Source organism: Mastigoproctus giganteus, chromosome 9, assembly GCF_048544385.1.
Source record: "Mastigoproctus giganteus isolate SK-2022 chromosome 9, ASM4854438v1, whole genome shotgun sequence".
In the NCBI taxonomy this organism is placed as follows: Eukaryota; Metazoa; Arthropoda; class Arachnida; order Uropygi; family Thelyphonidae; genus Mastigoproctus; species Mastigoproctus giganteus.
Window position 1 is genome coordinate 57,158,312 of NC_143583.1, and position 22,651 is coordinate 57,180,962.

Below are 22,651 nucleotides of genomic sequence, written 5' to 3' on the forward strand. Positions count from 1 at the left end.
CTGAACTTACTAAAATTACAAACTATCAGTAAGCAAAGTGCCATGAGTCTCTTTTGAAAATCAGTTTCAAGCATAAAGAACAAAACTTTTCATGGATTAATAATATAGTGTATTTACCCGAACCTAAAAAGAGAATGTAAAAAAAGGTTCGTGTAAAAATTAAGAGTATTTAATCTACACAAAAAAGGCAAAATGCCTGTTGTTTCTATTTGAAAACTAAAGTTAGATTAATACCTATTAAGTTAAATAAATATAATATACAAACAGTGTTACAGACGACAGCTCTAGTATTAATTATGATCAGCAAAGCGTTCCACAAAAAAATTTAAAAATGATTAATTAAAATTACCTTCAGTACAAGCAGAGTAAAAATGTTTCCAATCTAATATAAAATCTGTTGTATATTATTGAACATGTACCCACACAATCTAACAGACATATCCCAGACAGGAGCAGTATTGTACACAAGTATTTTAAAAGTATATTCTCATTCTGCTACTTCAGTAGTAGTAGTTATTGCTGTTGTTATTATTCTTCCAAGGCAGCTTAGTCAGCACAATACCTCACTGTCTGTCACGCCTCTTGTTTCAAGAGATCTTGATTTGATTCCTGTGCCAGCTTTGATAGCCAGCATACTATCCATAACAAGTTTATACAAGATATAAAAACAGCATGAAAGATGGCTGTCAGCAGAGAAGTGAAGGACTGCTTTAAGGTGATACATGTGATGACAGAATTAAGTAAAAGGAGCACCATATTTTAAGGAATATGGTGCAAATCACTGTTTCAGGTAAATAAAAACATGCTAAAGTTCTTTATAAAACATGCAAGAGAAAACTAAGAGATATAAGAGTTACAATTGTATATATTTTAATATCACAGCACACTGATTTTTAAAAAATGTTTCAGAAAGCATCAGCAAAAAGACACATATGCTACTGAAATTTCCTCTGTTTCCTTGTTTCCTCTGTGCCCAGCATGTTCAAAGGATACAAATTTTCTCATTATTCAAATAAAATAAAATGAAAAGTCACTAACACAAGAATCAAACTAACTAACTGAGACAATCATTATTTCTCTTAAAACTTTGGTTCGAGTTTACAGTAAATGATTTTGAAAAAAAAGCTATCTCCTGAAAACAGATATGGTTTTGAAAAAATTTGACATTTTTTCACTTAATTAACATTAAATGTTTAAAAAAATTCTGTTAAATTCTGTTTAATAGCTTTAACTGACTTAATCACATGCATTAGCTGATTTTTAAATTTAATTGTGATTTAATAAGTTGCAACTTAATATTCACAGTGACTTTGTCATAAACATCATATCTCATAATCAGCAACTTGTGTTGTAATACATCTATATGACGTATTACCCCCACAATTTTAAATGCTTCAATTACTTATATAGTAAATGAAGCATTTCAAATTGGAATGTCTTAATTCACAGAGTTGACATATTTATGTATTAAGCCAAGAATTTAGAAAGTCAGTAGCATTATTTAGAAATATAATAGCATGGTCCTTACTGTGCAACAAAATCTGGGAACAGTGTTATACTCTTAGCTCTTAAATTTTAATTTTAATTTATACTAGAATCATGCCTCAAACAAGAGCAACAAAGTAAAAAGCTCAAAATGTGGGGAATACGTTGGTATGGAAGAAAACAAGAGATGGTTATGCTTCTTGAACCACAGGTACATTTATTTTGCTACTTAGTAATAATATTAGCAGTGGCAAATGATGCAAGAATGCAAGCTTATATTGCAACGGCCAAAAAAAAAAAAAAACCTTCACTTTTCACCTATTCATCCCCTCCAATAGTTTGTCTTAGTTCATCCCTCAATTTATTCAAGATATCCACTTCCACAACAACAGATGGAAGTTTGTCCCAGCAATCAACCCTGCTGGCTAAAAACAAACTTCTGCATCTCTATTCCACAACCATTCTTCCTCAATTTGAATTTATGCCCCACTCACATATATAGTCTGGGCAAGAGGAAGGATCCCATCATCACTGACCTTGCTTAATCCATTCAAAGCCTTAAACATCTCAATCAGATCACCTCACAGATGCCTAGTCTACAGACATTGCAATTTGAAGAACTGAAGCCTTTCTTGGTAAGAGAAAGCCTTTCAATCTTAAAATTCAATTGCCATTTCTGAGCCCATCTGCCTAATTTTGTACATCTTGTTGTAGTAACATACAAATGAGTATCAAAAAGTTTGTACCCTTCCTACAAATAATAGCCCTAGAAAGGTGAAATTTCACAGGAACTTTAATCCTTTTCTGCGTACTCTCGATATATAGTAACACATTTCTCGCATCTATCGATCAGTTGTTTAATGCCTTGATCATAGAAGTCTGCACTTTTTGCCTGAAACAACGATTCTATTTCATTCATGACTTCCTGAGACGAATCAGAGCGACACCACACAATGGTTTCTTCATTTCTCAAAACAAGAAGTATGATGGTGCTAGGTCAGGAGAATAGTGTGGGTACTGCAATAGTTCAAAGCTGCACTGGGCAACAAAGTTGGTGGTAGCAGTGGCCATGTGAGCTGGTGCATTGTCTGACAGAAGACGGCAACTTTGGTTAACATTCCACACCTTTTCACCTTCAAAGCATCATGTAACTTTTTTAAAATGATTTCTGTAGTATTCTCCGGTAAGTGTGGAACCACGAGGTAGGTAAAATCTGTCAGGATAACCCCTTTTCTGTCCCAAAACATGGACAACATCACATTCTTTGCAGATGGAGTGGTCTTTGCCTTTTTGGGAGGGGAGGAGGTGTGCTTCCACTGCTTTGATGTCTTTAGTCTCCAGATCATACTGGTACACCCAGCATTTGTCTTTTGTCACCAACCGATCAAAAAAAAGTTCTCAACATTTGCATTACACAAATCCAAAAGTTGGTGAGAACACTGCATTCAACATTGCTTCTGCAAAGGTGTCAGCAATCTTGGAACCCATCGTGCGGAGACCTTAGACATGTACAGATGGTCATGTAAAATGCTGTGAGCAGACCCATAACTAATTCCTACTGCATTTGTGATGAAATGAATTGTCACACGTCTGTCCCTCAGCACCAGTTGCTCAACCTTTGTAACCGTCTCACTGTCTATGGATGTTGATGGCCTCCCATCTCTTAGCTCGTCAAAGACACTTGTACGACCACACTGGAACTCCTGTTTCCACTTTTTTACAGTGTCATAGGATGGACAATTCTGCCCATACACAGCTTTCATTTCTTCGTCAATTTCCTGAGCTTTCTTGCCCTGCAAATGCAGAAACTTGATCACTGCTGAATACTCCACTTTGTCAACCATAGCATCCTTCCTCAGATTCCGTGCTCCACCTCTGGTGTACGATCACCTATGAGAATGAAATTTCACATTAGTTATTGAATATGTAGACAACTTATATTTAAAACGGCATCTTCCTACTGATGTTTTATCTAGGTCAGGGTACGAACTTTTTTATACCCCCCCTCGTACTGTCATTACTAACCCTGCAAATCTTTGTATCATCTGCTAATTTAAGACATTAAGCCTGATGTACCTTCATCAATATCATTAATAAATACAGAAAACAACAATGGACCCAGCACCAAACCCAGTCGAACTCCACTAATAACATTAGTCCATGAAGAGCATGGTCCACTGATAACCACTCTCTCTTCTCCCACTCAACCATCCCTATATCCATAGCAGCAACTTGTCTTTAATGCCTCACTGCTCCAATTTGTACGGCAGTCTTTTATGTGCAACAGTATCAAAAGCTGCCCTGAAATCAAAGAATCCTGAACAAGCCCATGCTGTTACTGAAATCTAACTGCATTCCCAACTAGATGGTCCTGCATTACACTGGTTTACTTACCTCCTTTGCTACCTCCCTTAATATAATTGGACAGATCTCATCCATCCCAGGTGCCTTTCTTATGCTTAATTTCAACAATTTCTCTTCCACTTTCCTCTCAGTTATTACAAAATCATTTAACTCCCTGGTAAAGTTTAATAAACTTCTGGCATCCACTTCACTAAAGAATTCCTCATGTGTGAATGTAGATTCAAAATACTTATTCAGTTTTTTTAGCAACAGCTGCACCATTAATATCAAGTGGATCAATGTGATTCATCCCCTTCTTTCTAGTGTCCACATAAGTAAAGACATCTTTGCTGTTTTTCTTTATATTCTTTCCCAAAAAATTGTCATAATCGACAAGATCGGAGAAATTTTTTTCATATAGGTCTGACTTAATTTCATCTCTTATCCTGGTTTTGTCTGTATCAAAGACCAGGATACTTGGACTTCTTGTTTTTAGCCCTAAGGTTGTCATGTAGGTAGCTTCTGATTGCCTCTGCATCTTCCTTTCTGGCAGTTTCTATGACAATGCCTGCAATTCTTGTTTACCCAAGGCCTCTAATTTTGACAGTCTTAAATTGGTCTTCTAAATTCTTTGTAATACATTGTTTGACAGCTTCACTGAAGTCCAGTGTGCTGTTCTCTGCAGATCTAATAATACATTGTCCTCCTTTTTCTGCTGGATTGCCACCAGTTGAGGTGTTATTTGTTTGGTTCTCTGTTGGGTCAATTTTAGTACCTGTGCATAAGCCATGGTTTTTGAGTGTCACATTCTTTTTCCTTGTTCTTTAGTTTAACTTTTAAGACTTCATTTTCAATATATAGGTCTGTGATTGTCCTCTCCAGTTTAATACAAACAAATAGCATTTCTTCTCCCAGTGATCCTTTCTGTGTGTTCTGCCATTAATTTTTCCATTTGAAGCCTTACTGAAATAATTTGGTCCAGGGCAGAGATAGCTGCTTGGAGGGTCTTGTCTTTGTCTTGAATGTCATTTTCAGTATCAGGTATGGCCGACCGGGCTAGCCGAGTGGGTAAAGTACCTGCCCGGCAACCCAAAGGTCGCGGGTTCGATTCCCGCCTCGGGCTTGGATCAAAGTACTGCAAAAACCTTGGGAGGTGCAATATGGCCACAGAAGCCGATGCGCCAACAACTACCAAAACAAAAAAAAAAAAAAAAAAAAAAAGTATCAGGTATATCATATTGTGAGGTTAGATTAGGTTGGAGGGACTGTTTTAGACCTGGTTTTAACTCCTTTTTTTTTTCCTGGAAGCTGGTCCAGGCTTGTTATCCACATCTTCAGAAGTGTTTGTTAGTGTGAGATGATCTGCACGTTGTAGATTGTGAGTTTCAGACTCAGCATCTGTGGTCACTTTTCCAGTATTATTGATTTTATTATCCTTTTGATGCTTTGATTTTGTGGACAACTTGGGGTGCAAATCAGTAGTTAATTTATTTGTTTCTATCAAGAGTTAGTGCACAGTATACCTTCCTTCTGTTTGTGCTTCTGAATCATATATACTAACTTTGCATCTGGGGAGGGGGAGGGAATTTCCCACCAGTTTTGTAGCATTAATCTTATCTTATCTTATCTTCCTTCATGGATTAGGCGATCCACCTGTTCCGATCTCGGAGAGGTCTGCCCATCTTTTCTTTGGTCTTCCTCTGTCTCTTTTTCCTTTTGCTCTATATGTATAAGCTAATTTAGGGAATCTATTATCTTCCATTCTTTCTATATGTTCTTTCCATCTTTGTCTATATTCTATAATTTTTCCATTAATTTAGAAAATCTTTAATTCCTTTCTAATACAGTGGATTCCAGTTATTTGGGCCACTGGTTAATCGGGGCAGCCGTTTATTTGGGGCAAATCTTAAAAAACAGAACCCAATCGAGAAAATAGCCAGGATTTACTTCGCTTAATTGGGACAACATGCCGTTTAATCAGGGTAGGAGACCGCAGCACTGGAGATTACCCTACGATTTTCTCTGACCGAACCACGTGCTTCGGTCAGATTTCTGGAGGTCACAGCCATAAAACAATAAAAACAATTAGCAGTTACCTGTTTATTGGGCTTTTCTGTTAGTGCAATCTATCATAAATGAATAGTAAACTCGATCTTATTGAATTTGCAATACTACCGACAGCTGGAATTCTGTGGGTTATTATGGTGAAATGTGCTTACACTTCCATAGAATCTTCAATCATATAAAAAAATTAATTTTCAGAATCTTCTCTTCATTCCTATTTTTAAAGCTTCGTAAAATTGTTACTCCGTTCTCATCCTTATCATTTTACTGTTTTAAATTTTAACCCCAACCTACAAATGTCGGAACATATACCGGAATTACTGCTAAAACTATTCAATTGCTGCCTGGAAGCAGGTAAATTTCCACTACAGTGGAAAAAGGCAAATTTAAAACTGCTCCTAAAAAACCCAACAAAGCCACCAGAGACACCTAGTTCCTATAGACCAATAGCCCTGCTACCAACCCTCAGTAAAATATTCGAAAGGCTGCTACATACCAGAATCACAAGGCATTATAATGAAGTAAATCCTAACATGACAAAGCAATACGGATTTACTCCTGGCAAATCCACTATCGAAGCAATACAGAACCTACTCTCTAGAGCCACCCATTGTCAAAGGAAATACTTCCTCGTCATCGCAGTGGATTTCGCTGGGGCGTTCGACACCCTCTGGTGGCCGAGCGTCTAGGCGAGACTCAGAGCTGCCAACCTTCCATTGAATCTTTATTATTGCATGAAGGATTACCTGGCTGATAGAGCAGTGCAAGTTACCACACCATATAAATGCCTCAGTCGCCCAGTCCGCAGGGGCTGCCCCCCAGGGTTCTGTCCTGGGACCGCTCCTGTGGAACTTTGTCTTAGACGAATTCCTCGCCATGGATCTGGGTGGTGTGGAGGCCCAGGCCTATGCAGATGACTTGGTCTTGACCATCGAGGCTGACAGCAGATCCTCCTTAGAAATGCAAGCAATTGATGCCCTGCAAAAGCTGCTAGATTGGACGAAGCTACACTTACTCAAACTAGCACTCGACAAGAAAAAATCGGTGCTGCTAAAAGGTACGCTAGACTTAAGGAGACCACCACAAATTAAGATTGAGAACAAAACAGTTAAGCTGTGCGAACAGATTAAATACCTAGGAATAATCCTGGACAGAAAATTAAATTTCAAGCCACACCTAGAATATATTAAACAAAAGATAAGAAGATACACGGCCCTCGTCGCCAGAGTCACTCGCAGAGACTGGGGACTCAGACGTACTACCCTGTCTCTGTACTACAAAGCTCTCTTCATCCCTGCCATCACATATGGCTCCCCTGTCTGGTACGCGAGGGTGGCACTAGAAGTGAATAAACGGATCCTCGAAACCATTCAGAGGACCATCCTCCTTACTATGTCGAGAGCAACTAGAACGACTAGCACTGCTGCCCTCCAAGTCCTGGTAGGAGTTCTGCCCCTGGATCTCGAAGCTATCCGCTGTGGTCTCCTCTACCATCTTGCCAGAAACACATCGGCTACAATGTATGACCTCACCACTGACATCACTAATGACCGCAACTATGAGAAGAGAAGAATCACCGACCACCTCGTCCAGATTTGGCAGAGGAGATGGAGCAACACAGAAAAAGGTGCAGTGACCAGAAGATTCCTCCCCACTGTCACCAAGCTGTACCCTAAGGCGCCAGCATGGTTTCACCCTGGTCGAAATACCACCTTCCTCCTTACAGGGCACGGCCCATTTAAAGCTAAACTTCACCAACTTGGCATCATAAATAACGGGGACTGTCCCTGTGGCAACCCGGAGTCCTGGAGACACTTAATGTTTGAGTGCGATTTGTATGATGACCTACGACTACGCCTAATAACGGCAATCCAATGTATCCCAGACAGCCAAGAACCCAGACTGTTAGACACTCAAGAGGACTACAAGGCACTCAGTCAATATGCCCAGGATCTATTTTCTAGAAGGAAAACAATGATAGAAATATACCAAAGGCAACCCAACTAGAAAGAATGCAGGAGGTCAAACAAGTAAAAAAAAAAAAAAAAAAAAAAAAAAACTCAGCATACCACAGAAAGACAAGACTTTAGGATGATTTGGATGGCCTACTGTCGACCCAAAACTGCACTCCCTTGTGCGGTTTTGTTTTTTTTTCGGGGAGGGGGTATTTGCTCTTCTCCTCTCCTCCCCATATTTTTCTATTTTTTTTTTTTTTTTATTATTATTTTATTTATTTATTTATTTTTTTTTTTTTTTTATTTTTTTTTCTCTCCTCTCCTCCCTATGTCGTGGGGCATGGGCATGCCCCACTGAAAATGGGGGACCACCTTCCTATCCGACCCCCGCTTCTTCCTATTTCATCCCCCCTGTCTACACTCTCCCTCCCATTACTTTCTCTTGTCCAAATTTAAATCACATCAAATTTTGCCCGACCTTTTAGGCTCTCTAGAAATAGTTCTTTCAGCGTAGAACCCCACGCAGCGCTTTCTAAATGAAATTTTACTTAAATCAACAGCGATAACTCCAACCTTTATTTTAGGTCCTAGTCCCCGAAATCCCAGGAAAGTAAGTGGCAGGACCTGCCAGAGTATAATTAGTCTCTTGGTACATCCGGCCGGCGTCCCCGTCACTAGGTATGGTAACGCCAGGTCCCACTGGGGGCCCGACGGCCAACAGGCCGGATGAACAATGGGCACAACAAACTACATACATGACCCATACATTATTTTTAAACCTCTGGCATAGACAGGGTACTGTCACTCGATACATAGAACATACGCGGAGATGGGAGAAATCCCTGGAGCCGTCAGACCCTCAACATACCTATACCTATACCTACAAATGTCAGCGAACAGAAATGTCAACTAGTTAGTATGTACATATTACAGTACGTATTAATTATTCCGATTATCACATATATTCTTCCAATTTTCACGTATCATTTAATTTTTTAATTGGTAAGGTAACAAAGGGTAAATTTGTGTGCTTAATATATCTTTACTTTTATAGCTGTGGATAATATTCCTCCTATTTCCGCTAATTAGAATCGCTGTTTAATAGAATTAAAATTCAATTCACAAATGTGATCACAATGCCCAGCGCTTACGACACATCGTACAGTGAACGGTACTTTACTGATTTGATTGTACAGTGAACCAATTGTAAAGCGGGGGTCCATTGCTTTTTTAACTTTTTTTATGTGCAACTTCGGATAATTGGGATAGCCGCTTAATTGGGCCAAAATGCACTAGTCCCGATGTGTCCCAATTAGTATTAGTATTAGTATTAGTAACGGCCGCATGGTGCAAGAAAGCCTATGGCTTATGCTGCACCAACCAAAAAAATAAATAAATAATAAATAAAAAATAAAATCCGAACAAAACAATGATAAAAACAAAAAAAATAAAAAAATAAAAAAATAAATAAATAAAATAAATAACTAAATAATAATAATTAATAAAAAAAAAAAAAAAAAAAGGAAATTAAACCTATCATCCTATGCGCTTCCCTTACCCGAAAGTACTATCCAGATGACCTTTGAATTTCCCCAAACTGTCGGCCTCTACCACCCATGAAGGCAACTTATTCCAGTAATTTATAACTCGCTGGCTAAAATAAAACTTCCTGCAGTTCAATCTAAACATTTCCCCCCGTAACTTGAATTTATGTCCCCTAGTTCTAGCATCATTTATAATCTTGAAAATTTTGTCCTCATTCATTTTACTGATGCCTCTCAGAGCCTTAAACACCTCAATCAAATCTCCTCTAAGGTGTTTAGTTTCCAAACTCTGCAACCCACATATTCGAAGTCTTTCTTCATAAGGACGCCCTTTTGCCGATCTCACCAGGCGAGTTACCCGTCTTTGCATCCTTTCAAGAAGCTCGATGTCTTTCTTTAGGTGCGGTCTCCATACTTGAACACAGTAATCCAAGTGTGGTCTAACATAAGCCTTATATAATGGGATTATCACGTCCCTATCTCTACTTGCAAAAGTTCGACAGATCATCGATAGGACACCATGGGCCTTCCTTGCAACCTGTTTACAATGCTCAGAGAATTTCATGTCTGACCGTATCGTAACACCCAAGTCCCTTTCCTCCAGTACTGGGTTTAGTTGAACTCCACAGTGAATAAGTTATTTTGAGATTACTGTTTCCCAGGTGTAATACCTTACACTTTGTTGGATTAAAGCATAGCTACCATTTTTCTGACCATTCCTGAAGTCTATCTAGGTCTCTCTGAAGAAGCTCAGCTTGACAGTGATCATTAACTACTCTATCAATTTTAACATCATCTGCAAATTTAGACATCACGCCCTCTATCCCTTCATCAATGTCGTTTATGAAAATTAAAAACAACAGTGGTCCTAATACTGATCCTTGGGGAACCCCACTTCTTACATCAACCCAATCTGAGGAATAGCCATTTATCACAACCCTAATTAACCAGAATCGACTGTATTTATGTTTGATATTTTATCTAATTTTGTACATCCTTTAACATATCTTAAAAATTTCGTTTCTGCAGCTTGTAGCATTAATAACCCTATCAAATATTTCAAAATGCAAATCAAATCCGTACTCACTACATACAACTTGTTTTGTGCTTAAGTATATCAATTTCAATCAGCACCTAGGGAAACGTGGGCATGAAAAGAATGTCCTGCTAAAAATCAGATAACCTCTATGTAACAACAATAGCAGCCAAAAACGTTAGCTATTGTACCCACACAGCAGGTTTGAAAACCCAGATCTCAAAAGAAGCTGAATAAAAAAATAAATAACCACACTTAACACTTTGAACTTGCCTTCCAGCATATCCTGGATCCATATTTGACAAATAGGAGGGAGATATATGATGAGAGCCTTGTCGATCAATTCGGCCCTGGAAAGATTGTGCAAGGCTCAAGGGATAGAATTTTTTTCAGCCTGGACTGTACTTGTTAACAGGAGAGATTGCTTCTACAGGGATGGGATACACTTAAATAGAAAGAGTGCAAGAATATTTGCTGATGCTATCGAGGCAGTGTTAGGTGTGTCGGAAAACTGCTAGCATGGGGGGAGACAAAGACCAATAGATTGACAGTAGCTACTGGCAGAGGTGAAAGAGATTCTTGCACTGCTTCTATTAGAATGAGCAGAAGCCTGAAAAACAAGATGCATGATATTTCAGAGACTGCTGGGAGACATTGCGGTACAAGTAAACACATGGGTTGTGTTAGGGTAGCTAAGAATAGAAACAGGTGCAGGAATACTTGCGTGTACACCAATGCTAGGAGTTTAGTAAATAAATTTGATGAATTTTAGGTATTGCTCAAAACATCAAAGGCAGATATTGTTGGGATATCAGAGACGTGGTGTCACACAGATATAAGGGATGCAGAACTGGAATTTGGGGAGTACAACGTCTACAGAAAGGACAGACAGGATAGGAAAGGGGGAGGGGTTAGCATTAGCATTAGTAGAGGCATTTGATGCAAGAAAGCAAGCTTATGCAGCATCAGCCAAAAAAAAAAAAAAAAAAAAAAAAAAAGTAACATAAATAAATCAAAATAACCACTTCCACTTCACCCCTCTGTTCGTTCGAAATACCTGTCCAGCTGAGCCTTAAACTTATTTAGGCTATCAACTTCCACGACAAGGGATGGAAGTCTGTTCCACCCACCAACCACCCGCTGGCTAAAGGCAAATTTCCGCACATCTATCCTACATCTGTCTTTCCTCAATTTGAATTTATGCCCTCTCAGGTGATTTTTCTGAGCTAGAGGAAGAATCCCATCAGCATTGAGCATGCTCAAACCATTCAAGGCTTTGTACACCTCTATCAGATCACCCCGCTGGTGCCTAGTTTCCAGACACTGTAATTTGCAAAACTTAAGCCTTTCTTCGTAAGAGAACCCCTTTGTCCCATTCACCAATCTAGTTGCCCTTCTCTGTACTCGTTCCAGCAGCTCTACATCCTTCCTGAAATGAGGCCTCCAGGCCTGTATACAGTACTCTAGGTGTGGCCTGACCATTGCCTTATACAAGGGAATAATCACCTCCTTATCCCTGCTAGAAAAATTCCTATATATCATTGACAATACACCATGAGCTACTCTTGCAGCTCGTCTGCACTGCTCAGAGAACTTCATATCTGCCTGCACCACCACCCCCAGGTCCCTTTCATTCTCTACCACTGTCAGTGTAGTACCACAGAGTTGATACGTTGCTCTGGGGTTGCTGTTTCCCATATGTAGTACTTTACATTTGTCAATGTTAAACTTCATTTGCCACCTCGAAGCCCATCTGCTCAACCTTTCCAAATCCTGTTGCAGCAGCATAGTGTCAGTAGTGTCCTTGACAACCCTGCCAACCTTCGTATCGTCTGCAAACTTAGACATTAAGCCTGATATACCATCATCAATATCATTTATAAATACAGAAAACAATAAAGGCCCCAATACTGAACCCTGAGGGACTCCACTAATAACATTAGTCCACGATGAGCAGTGTCCATTGATTACCACTCTCTGTCTTCTCCCCCTCAACCACCCCTTTATCCATAGCAGCAACTTGCCTCCAATGCCACACTGCTCCAATTTGTGCAGCAGTCTTCCATGTGCAACAGTATCAAAAGCCTTTCTAAGATCCAAGTATATAATATCAAAGTTATTCCCTGCATCCAGTTCTTTTGTGACTGCATCATAGTATCCAATCAAATTGGTCAGGCAAGACTTCCCCTTAACAAAACCATGCTGTGTCCTAGCTATAACTGAAGTCTTGTCTAGATGATCCTGCAGTACTTCTTTCACCAGTGCCTCCATTAATTTTCCGGGAACAGAAGTTAAACTCACAGGTCTATAATTACTTGTGTCAGCCTTTGATCCCCCTTTGGGAATTGGGGTCACATTTGCACATCTCCAGTCAATGGGTACCTCCCCTGAGTCCAAGGAAGCTCTCATAATTATGGCTAAGGGTTTGCTTACCTCCTTTGCTGCCTCCTTTAATATAACTGGATAGATCCCATCCACCCCAGGTGCCTTTCTTGTGTTTATCTTCAACAATTTCTCCTCCACTTTGCTCTCAGTTATTACAAGATTCTCTAGCTTACTGCTAGAGTTGAATACACCTCTGGCATTCCCCTCGCTGAATAACTCCTCATGTGTGAATGTCGATGCAAAATATTCATTTAGTTTGTTAGCTACCCGAGCAGGGTCATCAACAGTTGATCCATCGATCTCAAGTGGACCAATCTGATTCATCCCCTTCCTTCTAGAGTTTACATAAGTAAAGAACTCTTTGCTGTTTTTTTTCGCATCCCTTGCCAAGGATCTCTCGTAATCTGCCTTCGCCTGCCTAACCTCCTTTGTAACTTGGTTACAGATCAACTTGTATCTATCATAGGCGTCCGTGTCACGTGTTAATTTGTATGTATCCCATGCATTTTTCTTCTCTGCCATATGCCTCATTAGTTCATCTGACAACCATTTAGGCCTAAACCTTGAACAATATTTCTTAGTTGGTATGTAAAGCCTAGTAGCTTCCACGATTAAGTTCTTTGAATGCTTCCCATTTTGAATTTGCTGTTGGCAATATCATCAGTTGATCCCACTGTATAGAATTTAAATACTGTCTCAGTCCATTGTAGTCACCTTTACGAAAGCAATACCCCTTCCCTTTACCCCTAATGGTAGTTACCTCTTTGAGTAACTCCCACTTCAGCACACTGTGATCACTGCCACCAAGTGGTTCATTTATCTGCAGATTCTTAATGCATGAAGAATCACTACTGATAATCAAATCAAGAGTATTACTCCCTCTAGTTGCCTCCCGAACATGCTGATGTAGAAAACAATCATCCAATAAATCCACAAAAGCCTTGCTACTGTGTGAGTGACCAGCCCCCAAATTCCACTCAATATCTGGGAAATTAAAATCCCCCATTATAAGACTCTCTGATTTACTGGCCCACTCTATTTCTCCGAACAGTTTCTTATTATACTCATCAGAGTCATTAGGCCTATAGCACACTCCTACTCTCAATTTTGATCTCCCAATGCTTATGTCACACCAAACTGACCCGACACTGCACTGTCCAGCGATGTCCACTGGCTTCACTTCCTTGGATTTTATGTGTTTTTTAACTAATAGCATAACCCCTCCTCCCTTCCTATCCTGTCTATCCTTTCTGTAGACATTGTACTCCCCAAATTCCAGTTCTGCATTTCTTATATCTGTGCGACACCACGTCTCTGAAATCCCCACAATATCTGCCTTTGATGTTTTGAGCAATACCTCAAATTCATCAAATTTATTTACTAAACTCCTAGCATTGGTGTACACACAAGTATACATGCACCTGTTCTTTTTCTTAGCTACCCTAACACAACCCATGTGTTTACTTGTACCCCAATGATTCCCAGCAGTCTCTGAAATATCCTGCATCTTATTTTCCAGGCTGCGGCTCATTCCAATAGAAGCAGTGCAAGAATCACTTTCACCTCTGCCAGTGGCTACTGTTAATCTATTAGTCCTTGTATCCCCCCAATCTAGCAGTTTTCCGACCCACCTAACATTGCCTCGATAGCATCAACAAACATTCTTGCACCCTTTCTATTTAAGTGTATCCCATCCCTGTAGAAGCAGTCTCTCCTGTTAACAAGTACAGACCAGGCTGAAAAAAATTCTACCCCTTGAGCCCTGCACAATCTTTCCAGGGCCGAATTGATTGACAGGGCTCTCATCATATACTCCCTCCTATCGTGTCTGGGCAGAATTGCAGACACTTTCAATTTCAACCCTAATTCACGGCTTTTTTTCATCAGTGACCTGTACTTGTCAAGTAATCCCGCCGGTCTCCTACTCTTAATGTTATTAAGAGTAGGGTTATGCTATTAGTTAAGAAACACATAAAAACCAAGGAAGTGAAGCCAGTCGACATCGCTGGACAGTGCAGTGTTGAGTCAGTTTGGTGTGACATAAGCATTGGGAGATCAAAATTGAGAGTAGGAGTGTGCTATAGGCCTAATGACTCTGATGAGTATAATAAGAAACTGTACAGGGAAATAGAGTGGGCCAGTAAATCAGAGAGTCTTATAATGGGAGATTTTAATTTCCCAGATATTGACTGGAATTTGGGGGCTGGTCACTCACACACTAGCAGGGCTTTTGTGGATTTATTGGATGATTGTTTTCTACATCAGCATGTTCGGGAGGCAACTAGAGGGAGTAATACTCTTGATTTGATTATCAGCAGTGATTCATCATGCACTAAGAATCTGCAGATAAATGAACCACTAGGTGGCAGTGATCACAGTGTGCTGCAGTGGGATTTACTCAAAGAGGTAACTATCATTAGGGGTAAAGGGAAGGGTTATTGCTTCCGTAAAAGCGACTACGATGGACTGAGACAGTATTTAAATTCTATACAGTGGGACCAACTGATGATGTTACCAACAGCAAATTCAAAATGGGAAGCATTCAAAGAACTTATCTTGGAAGCTACTAGGCTTTACATACCAACTAAGAAATATTGTTCAAGGTTTAGGCCAAAATGGATGTCAGATGAACTGATGAGGCATATGGCAGAGAAGAAAAATGCATGGGATACTTACAAATTAACACATGACACAGAAGCCTATGATAGATACAAGTTGATATGCAACCAAGTTACAAAGGAGGTTAGGCAGGCGAAGGCAGATTACGAGAAATCCTTGGCAAGGGATGCAAAGAAAAACAGCAAAGAGTTCTTTACTTATGTAAACTCTAGAAGGAAGGGGATGAATCGGATTGGTGCATTTGATATTGATGGGTCAACTGTTGATGATCCTGCTCAGGTAGCTAACAAACTAAATGAATATTTTGCATCGACATTCACACATGAGGAGTTATTCAGCGAGGGGAATGCCAGAGGTGTATTCAACTCTAGCAGTAAGCTACAGAATCTTGAAATAACTGGGAGTAAAGTGGAGGAGAAACTGTTGAAGATAAACACAAGAAAGGCACCCGGGGTGGATGGGATCTATCCAGTTATATTAAAGGAGGCAGCAAAGGGAGTAAGCAAACCCTTAGCCATAATTATGAGAGCTTCCTTGGACTCAGGGGAGGTGCCCATAGACTGGAAATGTGCAAATGTGACCCCAATTCACAAAGGAGAATCAAAGGCTGACACAAGTAATTATAGACCTGTGAGCTTAACTTCTGTTCCAGGAAAATTAATGGAGGCACTGGTTAAAGAAGCACTGCAGGATCATTTAGACAACACTTCAGTTATAGCTCGGACACAGCATGGTTTTGTTAAGGAGAAGTCTTGCCTGACCAATTTGATTGGATACTATGATGCAGTCACAAAAGAACTGGATGCAGGGAATAGCTTTGATATTATATACTTGGATCTTAGAAAGGCTTTTGACACTGTTGCACATGGAAGACTGCTACACAAATTGGAGCAGTGTGACATTGGAGGCAAATTGCTGCTATTGATAAAGGGGTGGTTGAGGGGGAGAAGACAGAGAGTGGTAATCAATGGACACTGCTCATCGTGGACTAATGTTATTAGTGGAGTCCCTCAGGGCTCAGTGTTGGGTCCATTATTGTTTTCTGTATTTATAAATGATATTGATGATGGTATATCAAGCTTAATGTCCAAGTTTGTAGACGATACAAAGGTTGGCAGGGTTGTCGAGGACACTACTGAGACTATGCTGCTGCAACAGGATCTGGAAAGGTTGAGCAGATGGGCTGAGAGGTGGCAAATGAAGTTTAACATTGACAAATGTAAAGTACTACACATGGGAAACAGCAACCCCAGAGCAACGTATCAACTCTGTGGTACTACACTGACAGTGGTAGAGAATGAAAGGGACTTGGGGGTGGTTGTGCAGGCAGATATGAAGTTCTCTGAGCAGTGCAGACGGGCTGCAAGAGTAGCTCGTGGAGTATTGTCAATGATATACAGGAATTTTTCCAGCAGGGATAAGGAGGTGATTATTCCCTTGTATAAGGCAATGGTCAGGCCACACCTAGAGTACTGTATACAGGTCTGGAGGCCTCATTTCAAGAAGGATGTAGAGCTACTGGAACGAGTACAGAGAAGGGCAACAAGATTAGTGAATGGAACAAAGGGGTGCTCTTACGAAGAAAGGCTTAAGTTTTGCAAATTACAGTGTCTGGAGTCTAGGCACCAGCGAGGTGATCTGATAGAGGTGTATAAAGCCTTGAATGGTTTGAGCATGCTCAATGCTGATGGGATTCTTCCTCTAGCTCAGAATAATCACCTGAGAGGGCATAAATTCAAATTGAGGAAAGACAGATGTAGGATAGATGTGCGGAAATTTGCCTTTAGCCAGCGGGTGGTTGGTTGGTGGAACAGACTTCCATCCCTTGTAGTGGAGGTTGATAGCCTAAATAAGTTTAAGGCTCAGCTAGACAGGTATTTTGAACGAACAGAGGGGTGAAGTGGAAGTGGGTTTTTTTTTTTGGCTGATGCTGCATAAGCTTGCTTTCTTGCATCAAATGCCTCTACTAATGCTAATGCTAATAGTCAGCTGCCAGAATATGAGTAGGGCATTTAAGACAATGACGATCTTCAAGTTGCTGTATACATCTAGTGCTGCACCTTAAACAAAGAAACTTCCTACCGAGGTACTACCTCCGTCTACAATCAAGTGGAGTAATCAATCGCAAGACTGCACATGACGACATCCACAGGCAAACTGTACAGAAAGGACATAGTGTTGATTATCAAATGGTACCGGAGGTCCCTTAATTCTGCTGAACAGAAAGGACAGACAGTGCAGGATTGTTCTTAGTTAAGAAGAGCATAGCATCTAAGTCAGAGCAGCCAGTTGATGTGGGTGGCCAGTTCAATGTCGAGTTAGTCTGGTGTGACATAAGCACTAGGAAAACAAAAATGAGAACAAGAGTGTGTTATAGACTTAATGACTATGATACATATAATGAAAAACCATACAGAACAACCATATGGTTCGAACGTAGTCTGAGCCTTCTGCACTTATAATTTGTAAATTTGGGAGCTATGGAAGCTGGTCCATTACAGAGTGAGCCAGTAAATCAGACCATGGCCTTGACTAAGCTAATGCACCATAAAAACCAAAATCAATCAATCAATCAACCAGTAAATCAGAATGTCTTATAATGGAGGATTTTTATTTTCCAGATATTGACTGGAACTTGTGGATTGGTTACTCCCACAGTAGCAAGACTTTTCTGAATTTATTGGAAAACAGCTTTTCACACAGGCATGTTAGGAAAACAATGAGATAAAGCAATGCCCTTCATTTCATTATCAGCAGCAACTTTTTTAAGCATTAAGAATCTGCATGTAAAAGAACCACTAGGAGGCAGCAAAAATAGTGCACTGATCTGGAATTTACTTAAAGATGACTACAGTCAAGGGTGAAAGACCATTGCTTTCATAAAACTGACCACAATGGTCTCAAGTAGTTTTTAAATTCTATTTAGTGGGATTAAGTAATGATATAACCAACAGTAAATTCTAAATGGGAAGCATTCAGGGAAGTAACTGTAGAAGCTAAGGCTTTTTATATGAATTAGGAGATACTGTTCAAGGTTTGAAGATACAGAATTACCTCACACAGTGCAGTTAATGTGTTGGAAAAAAACTGACTGAATCAGCACTAAAAGGGGAATAGTTTGAATGAGAAAAATAATGATACGTGGGTATCAAAATAAGGATTTTTTTATATTAGAAATAATTATGCATGATTAGTTAGAAAAATAATAAATACAAATAGTAATGAGGTAGACTAAGAACAAAATTAATTGATAATCAATCACAGTCGCACATTATAAACTGCACTATAGTGAATCACGTACTGATTGAAGCCGCACTGTGTGAGGTATTGCTGTAAATGGATGTCAGAAGAACTGAAGAGACTAGTGGCAGAGGAAAAAATGCATATAAATTATCAGAGGATACAGAAACCTACATTAGTTCATAGTCTGAAATTAAGTCACAAACAGAGTTAGGCAAGCTGAGACAATTTACACTAGTCAACACAAAATTTTACGAAAACGAAACCTTGACTTACCCAATCTTGACTAATTTTATGCTGCTGAACATGAAAATCACATTAAAATTTGTCAATTGGCTGTTGTTTTTGAATTACAGTTGGGGTCTCATATTAATGAGTTACTCTACATTATCAGCTATGGCTCTAGGCAAAACGCATGACAACACTGCAGTTTCAGTACCACCACACTCTTATCACGTGATTAGCATCTATCGTCTCACTCTGCATCACGTGATAAGTTGTCGTCGCCTCAAATGCATCTTCAACTTTGTTGCAGTAATCCTTGAATATGGCTGGGTACTGGATGATTTGTTCTCAGTTAACGGTTGTTCTCTGCGAGATTCCTATATTTTGTGCAGATTCCTATATTTTTTGACTTAATTTGTGTCGTATTTGTTCACATAATTACGGTATTTGAACAGTATTTGTTCAAATACCGTAATACCACAATTACGGAGCATAAGATTAATATGCTCCATAATTGTGTGAACAATCCAGATGACTTCTGTTATGTATGTGGAGAAGTCACGTTAGTTTCAAGAAAGTGTCCCTTAACTCGAGCCATAAAAAAGGCCTACTTCTTGTACTTTGGGTGTAAAGTAGGCGACCAGGACAAGAAATGAGCTCCACACATATGCTGCACTACTGTTCACCAAAACTCAATGCATGGGCAAATCAAAAGGGACATTTTATGACTTTCACAGTGCCCATGATATGGAGGAAGCCAACAAATCACATTACAGACTATTACTTCTGTATAGTGCCCCCTATTAGAAAAGGGATGACAACAAAGAAAAAGTGGACAGTGATGTACCTAAATATACCATCTGCAATTTGTCTCATGCCTCACTGTGAAGTACTACCTATTCCTGAACCACCCAACCATTTTTTTGTACACTCTGATGAAGATGTGATGAACATCGACTTGATATACACAAAGAAGTACAGCAACCATCTACATTAAGGGATCCACCATTTTGTCCAAAACTTTATCCTTCTGAACCACATAAGATCACAGAAAGTGAGCTAATGACCTCATTAGGGATCTCAAACTACCAAAGAATAAGGCAGAGCTTTTGGCCTCGAGGCTACAACAGTGGAATCTTTTAGATCATTCTGTGAAAGTGACTTTTCGTACTCGAAATAAAGGCTATGATAAATTCTATCAAACAGAAGTTGAACTCAGTTTCTAAGGATGTTGATGGTCTAATGGCCGGCCAGGCTAGCCAGGTGAGTAAAGTGCCTGCCTGGCAACCCAAAGGTCGTGGGTTCGAATCCCGCCTCGAGTAGAAAATGCAAAAACCATGGGAGGTGCAATATGGCCACAGAAGCTGATGCGGCAAAAACTAACAAAAAAAAAAAAAAAAAAGAATGGCAACTATTTATAGATGATTCTAAATGGGATTCTAAGGTTAGCCTTAAGGCTGTGTTATTACACAATGGAAATATGTAGCCTTCAATACCTCTTGCATATGCCGTCCATAAAAAAGAAACATATGCAAACATGAAGAACATCCTTTTAGGTGTACACTATCAGAAGTATGAGTGGAAGATATGAGTGATTTAAAGGTAACTGCCATTTTATTAGAACTACAAAAGGATTAGTATTGTTGCTTTCTCTGCAAGTGGGTTAGTCATGCCAAGGATAAGCACTACAAGAACAGGAGTTGGCCTCAACGAAAATCATTAACACTTGGAATGAAGAACGTAGCATTTGAACCACCAGTAGATCCAAATAAAGTTTTGCTTCCACCACTCATTACACATCAAACTGAGGCTTATGAAAAATTTCGTGAAGGCTTTGCATTCACATACAGTAATACCCCGAAGTTACGCGATAGGTGGGTCCGACGAAAATCGCGTAAGTCGAATTCGCGTAAGTCGGGGTACAACTTTGCATATAAATACATATAAATTTTGCTTAATTGGGACCAAGGACTAACAAAAACACTAGATTAGAAGAAAAATATTAATAAAATTGCAGTTCTTTATACATATTAATACAAAATATGTATTAAAAAAACAAATGACTTACGTTAAAAAGTTATTTCGATGTCGGTGGCTTCATAAAATCTAACAAATTCATCTGACGACACAGCGCGTTCTTTTTTTCACGCAGAATTTCTTCGTAGCAAGCTAATAATTTTTTTATTCCTTGCTTTGTAGCTATAACGCGTTCTTCGTTGGAGTCTATGTTTTCTAAAATTTTTAAGCCCTTTACAATTGAGCCCTTTTCAATTATCAACCTGTCAAGTTTGCAATTGTCATGTGCTTTTCGCCGTTGCTTCATTTAGGCCTGTAGCACGTGCAATATCACATGGTCTTTCATTTCGCTCAAAGCGTTTCACAATTTCATATTTTTTCTCTATCGACAGAGGTGGACTGGCCATAAGCCTTACCGGGGAAACCTCGGTGGGCCAGTGTGATTTTGGCCATAAACCATAGTATGAGGCCACTATAAATTTTCCCGGGTAAGAATTTTTGATCCAGTCCGCCTCTGTTTATCGATAATTGCTTTTCTTTTTCTCTCTGAATCTGCAGTGTCTTCACCAGGACGCTTCCTTTTCACACCTTTTAATTAAGTATTTTACTCATTTTTAGGGAATAAAGCACAATTACAAAACGAGGAGGCACGCTTGATACGCATAAACAAAGCTGCGCGCATGTAGCAACTGAATAAACAACACCATAAAGGCAGAGATACACTATTAACACCTCACATTTCTAGGGGTTACTACCATAAAACAATAAAAATCCAGTTGCGTTTCTGCTAGTGAAATCTGTTATAAACTGGTAGTAAACTCGATCTAATTGCATTTGTAATTATACCGATAGCTGGAATTGTGTTGGTTTTTACGTTATTATGGTGAAATGTGTTTCCCCTTCACTGATATAAAAAACATAAAAGCAGCAAAGTTGAATTTTGTTCATCTTTCGCTCTCATTCTCCGCCGTCGCACCGTATATCGATAACATATGAAAAACGACCTTGAAGATAGTGGGCGGCAGCGTTGCCAAACGAAAAAATCAAGAACCGCGTAACTCCGAGTTCGCGTAAGTCGGGGTAGCATAAGTCGGGGTATTACTGTACTTTAAAAAGAAATTCTCAAGACTTAGTACAGAGAAGATTAAGGCAGACAATTTCATTGGTCCACAAATAAGTCAACTTTTCAAAGATGAACAGTTCAAATGAACAATTCTGTGGGAGATTAAAAGGTCTGCTGGTAGCTTTCATGGGAGAAGCAATTACATAAGATGGGTTAAGGTCACTAGGAACAAAAACAGGTGCACATATACTTGCTTGTACACTAATGCTAGAATTATAGTAAATAAATTCGAGGAATTTGAAGTATTGGTTAGTTCCTTGAATGTGGGTATTGTACAGATATTAGAAACAAAAGTGCCACTCAGATAGAGGGGATGCAGAATTTGAATATGGACAATATGTCACACTAAAGTGACTCAACATTACAGACAGAACTGGAAGGGGAAGGAGTTATGCTCTTGATTAAGAAGCACATAGATTTTAAGTCAGCGCACAAGGTTGACATAGGTGGACACTAATGGTGAGTCTGTGTGGGATGACATAAGCATTAGAAAAACAAAAATGATGTTGAGGAATATTATAAACGAAATGACTGTTATGTGCATGATGAAGAGCTATACAAAAAAGGTGGAATGTCTTATAATGGAGAACTGTAACTTTTCAGATATTAACTGGAA

At 39.4% G+C, this 22,651-nt stretch overlaps 1 protein-coding gene across 1 annotated transcript in view; it reads right to left on the reverse strand.

Moving 5' to 3' along the window:
• Positions 1 to 22,651, reverse strand: part of LOC150080263 (FAST kinase domain-containing protein 4-like) — a 97,433-nt gene that overhangs the window by 21,232 nt on the left and 53,550 nt on the right. The window lies entirely within an intron of this gene.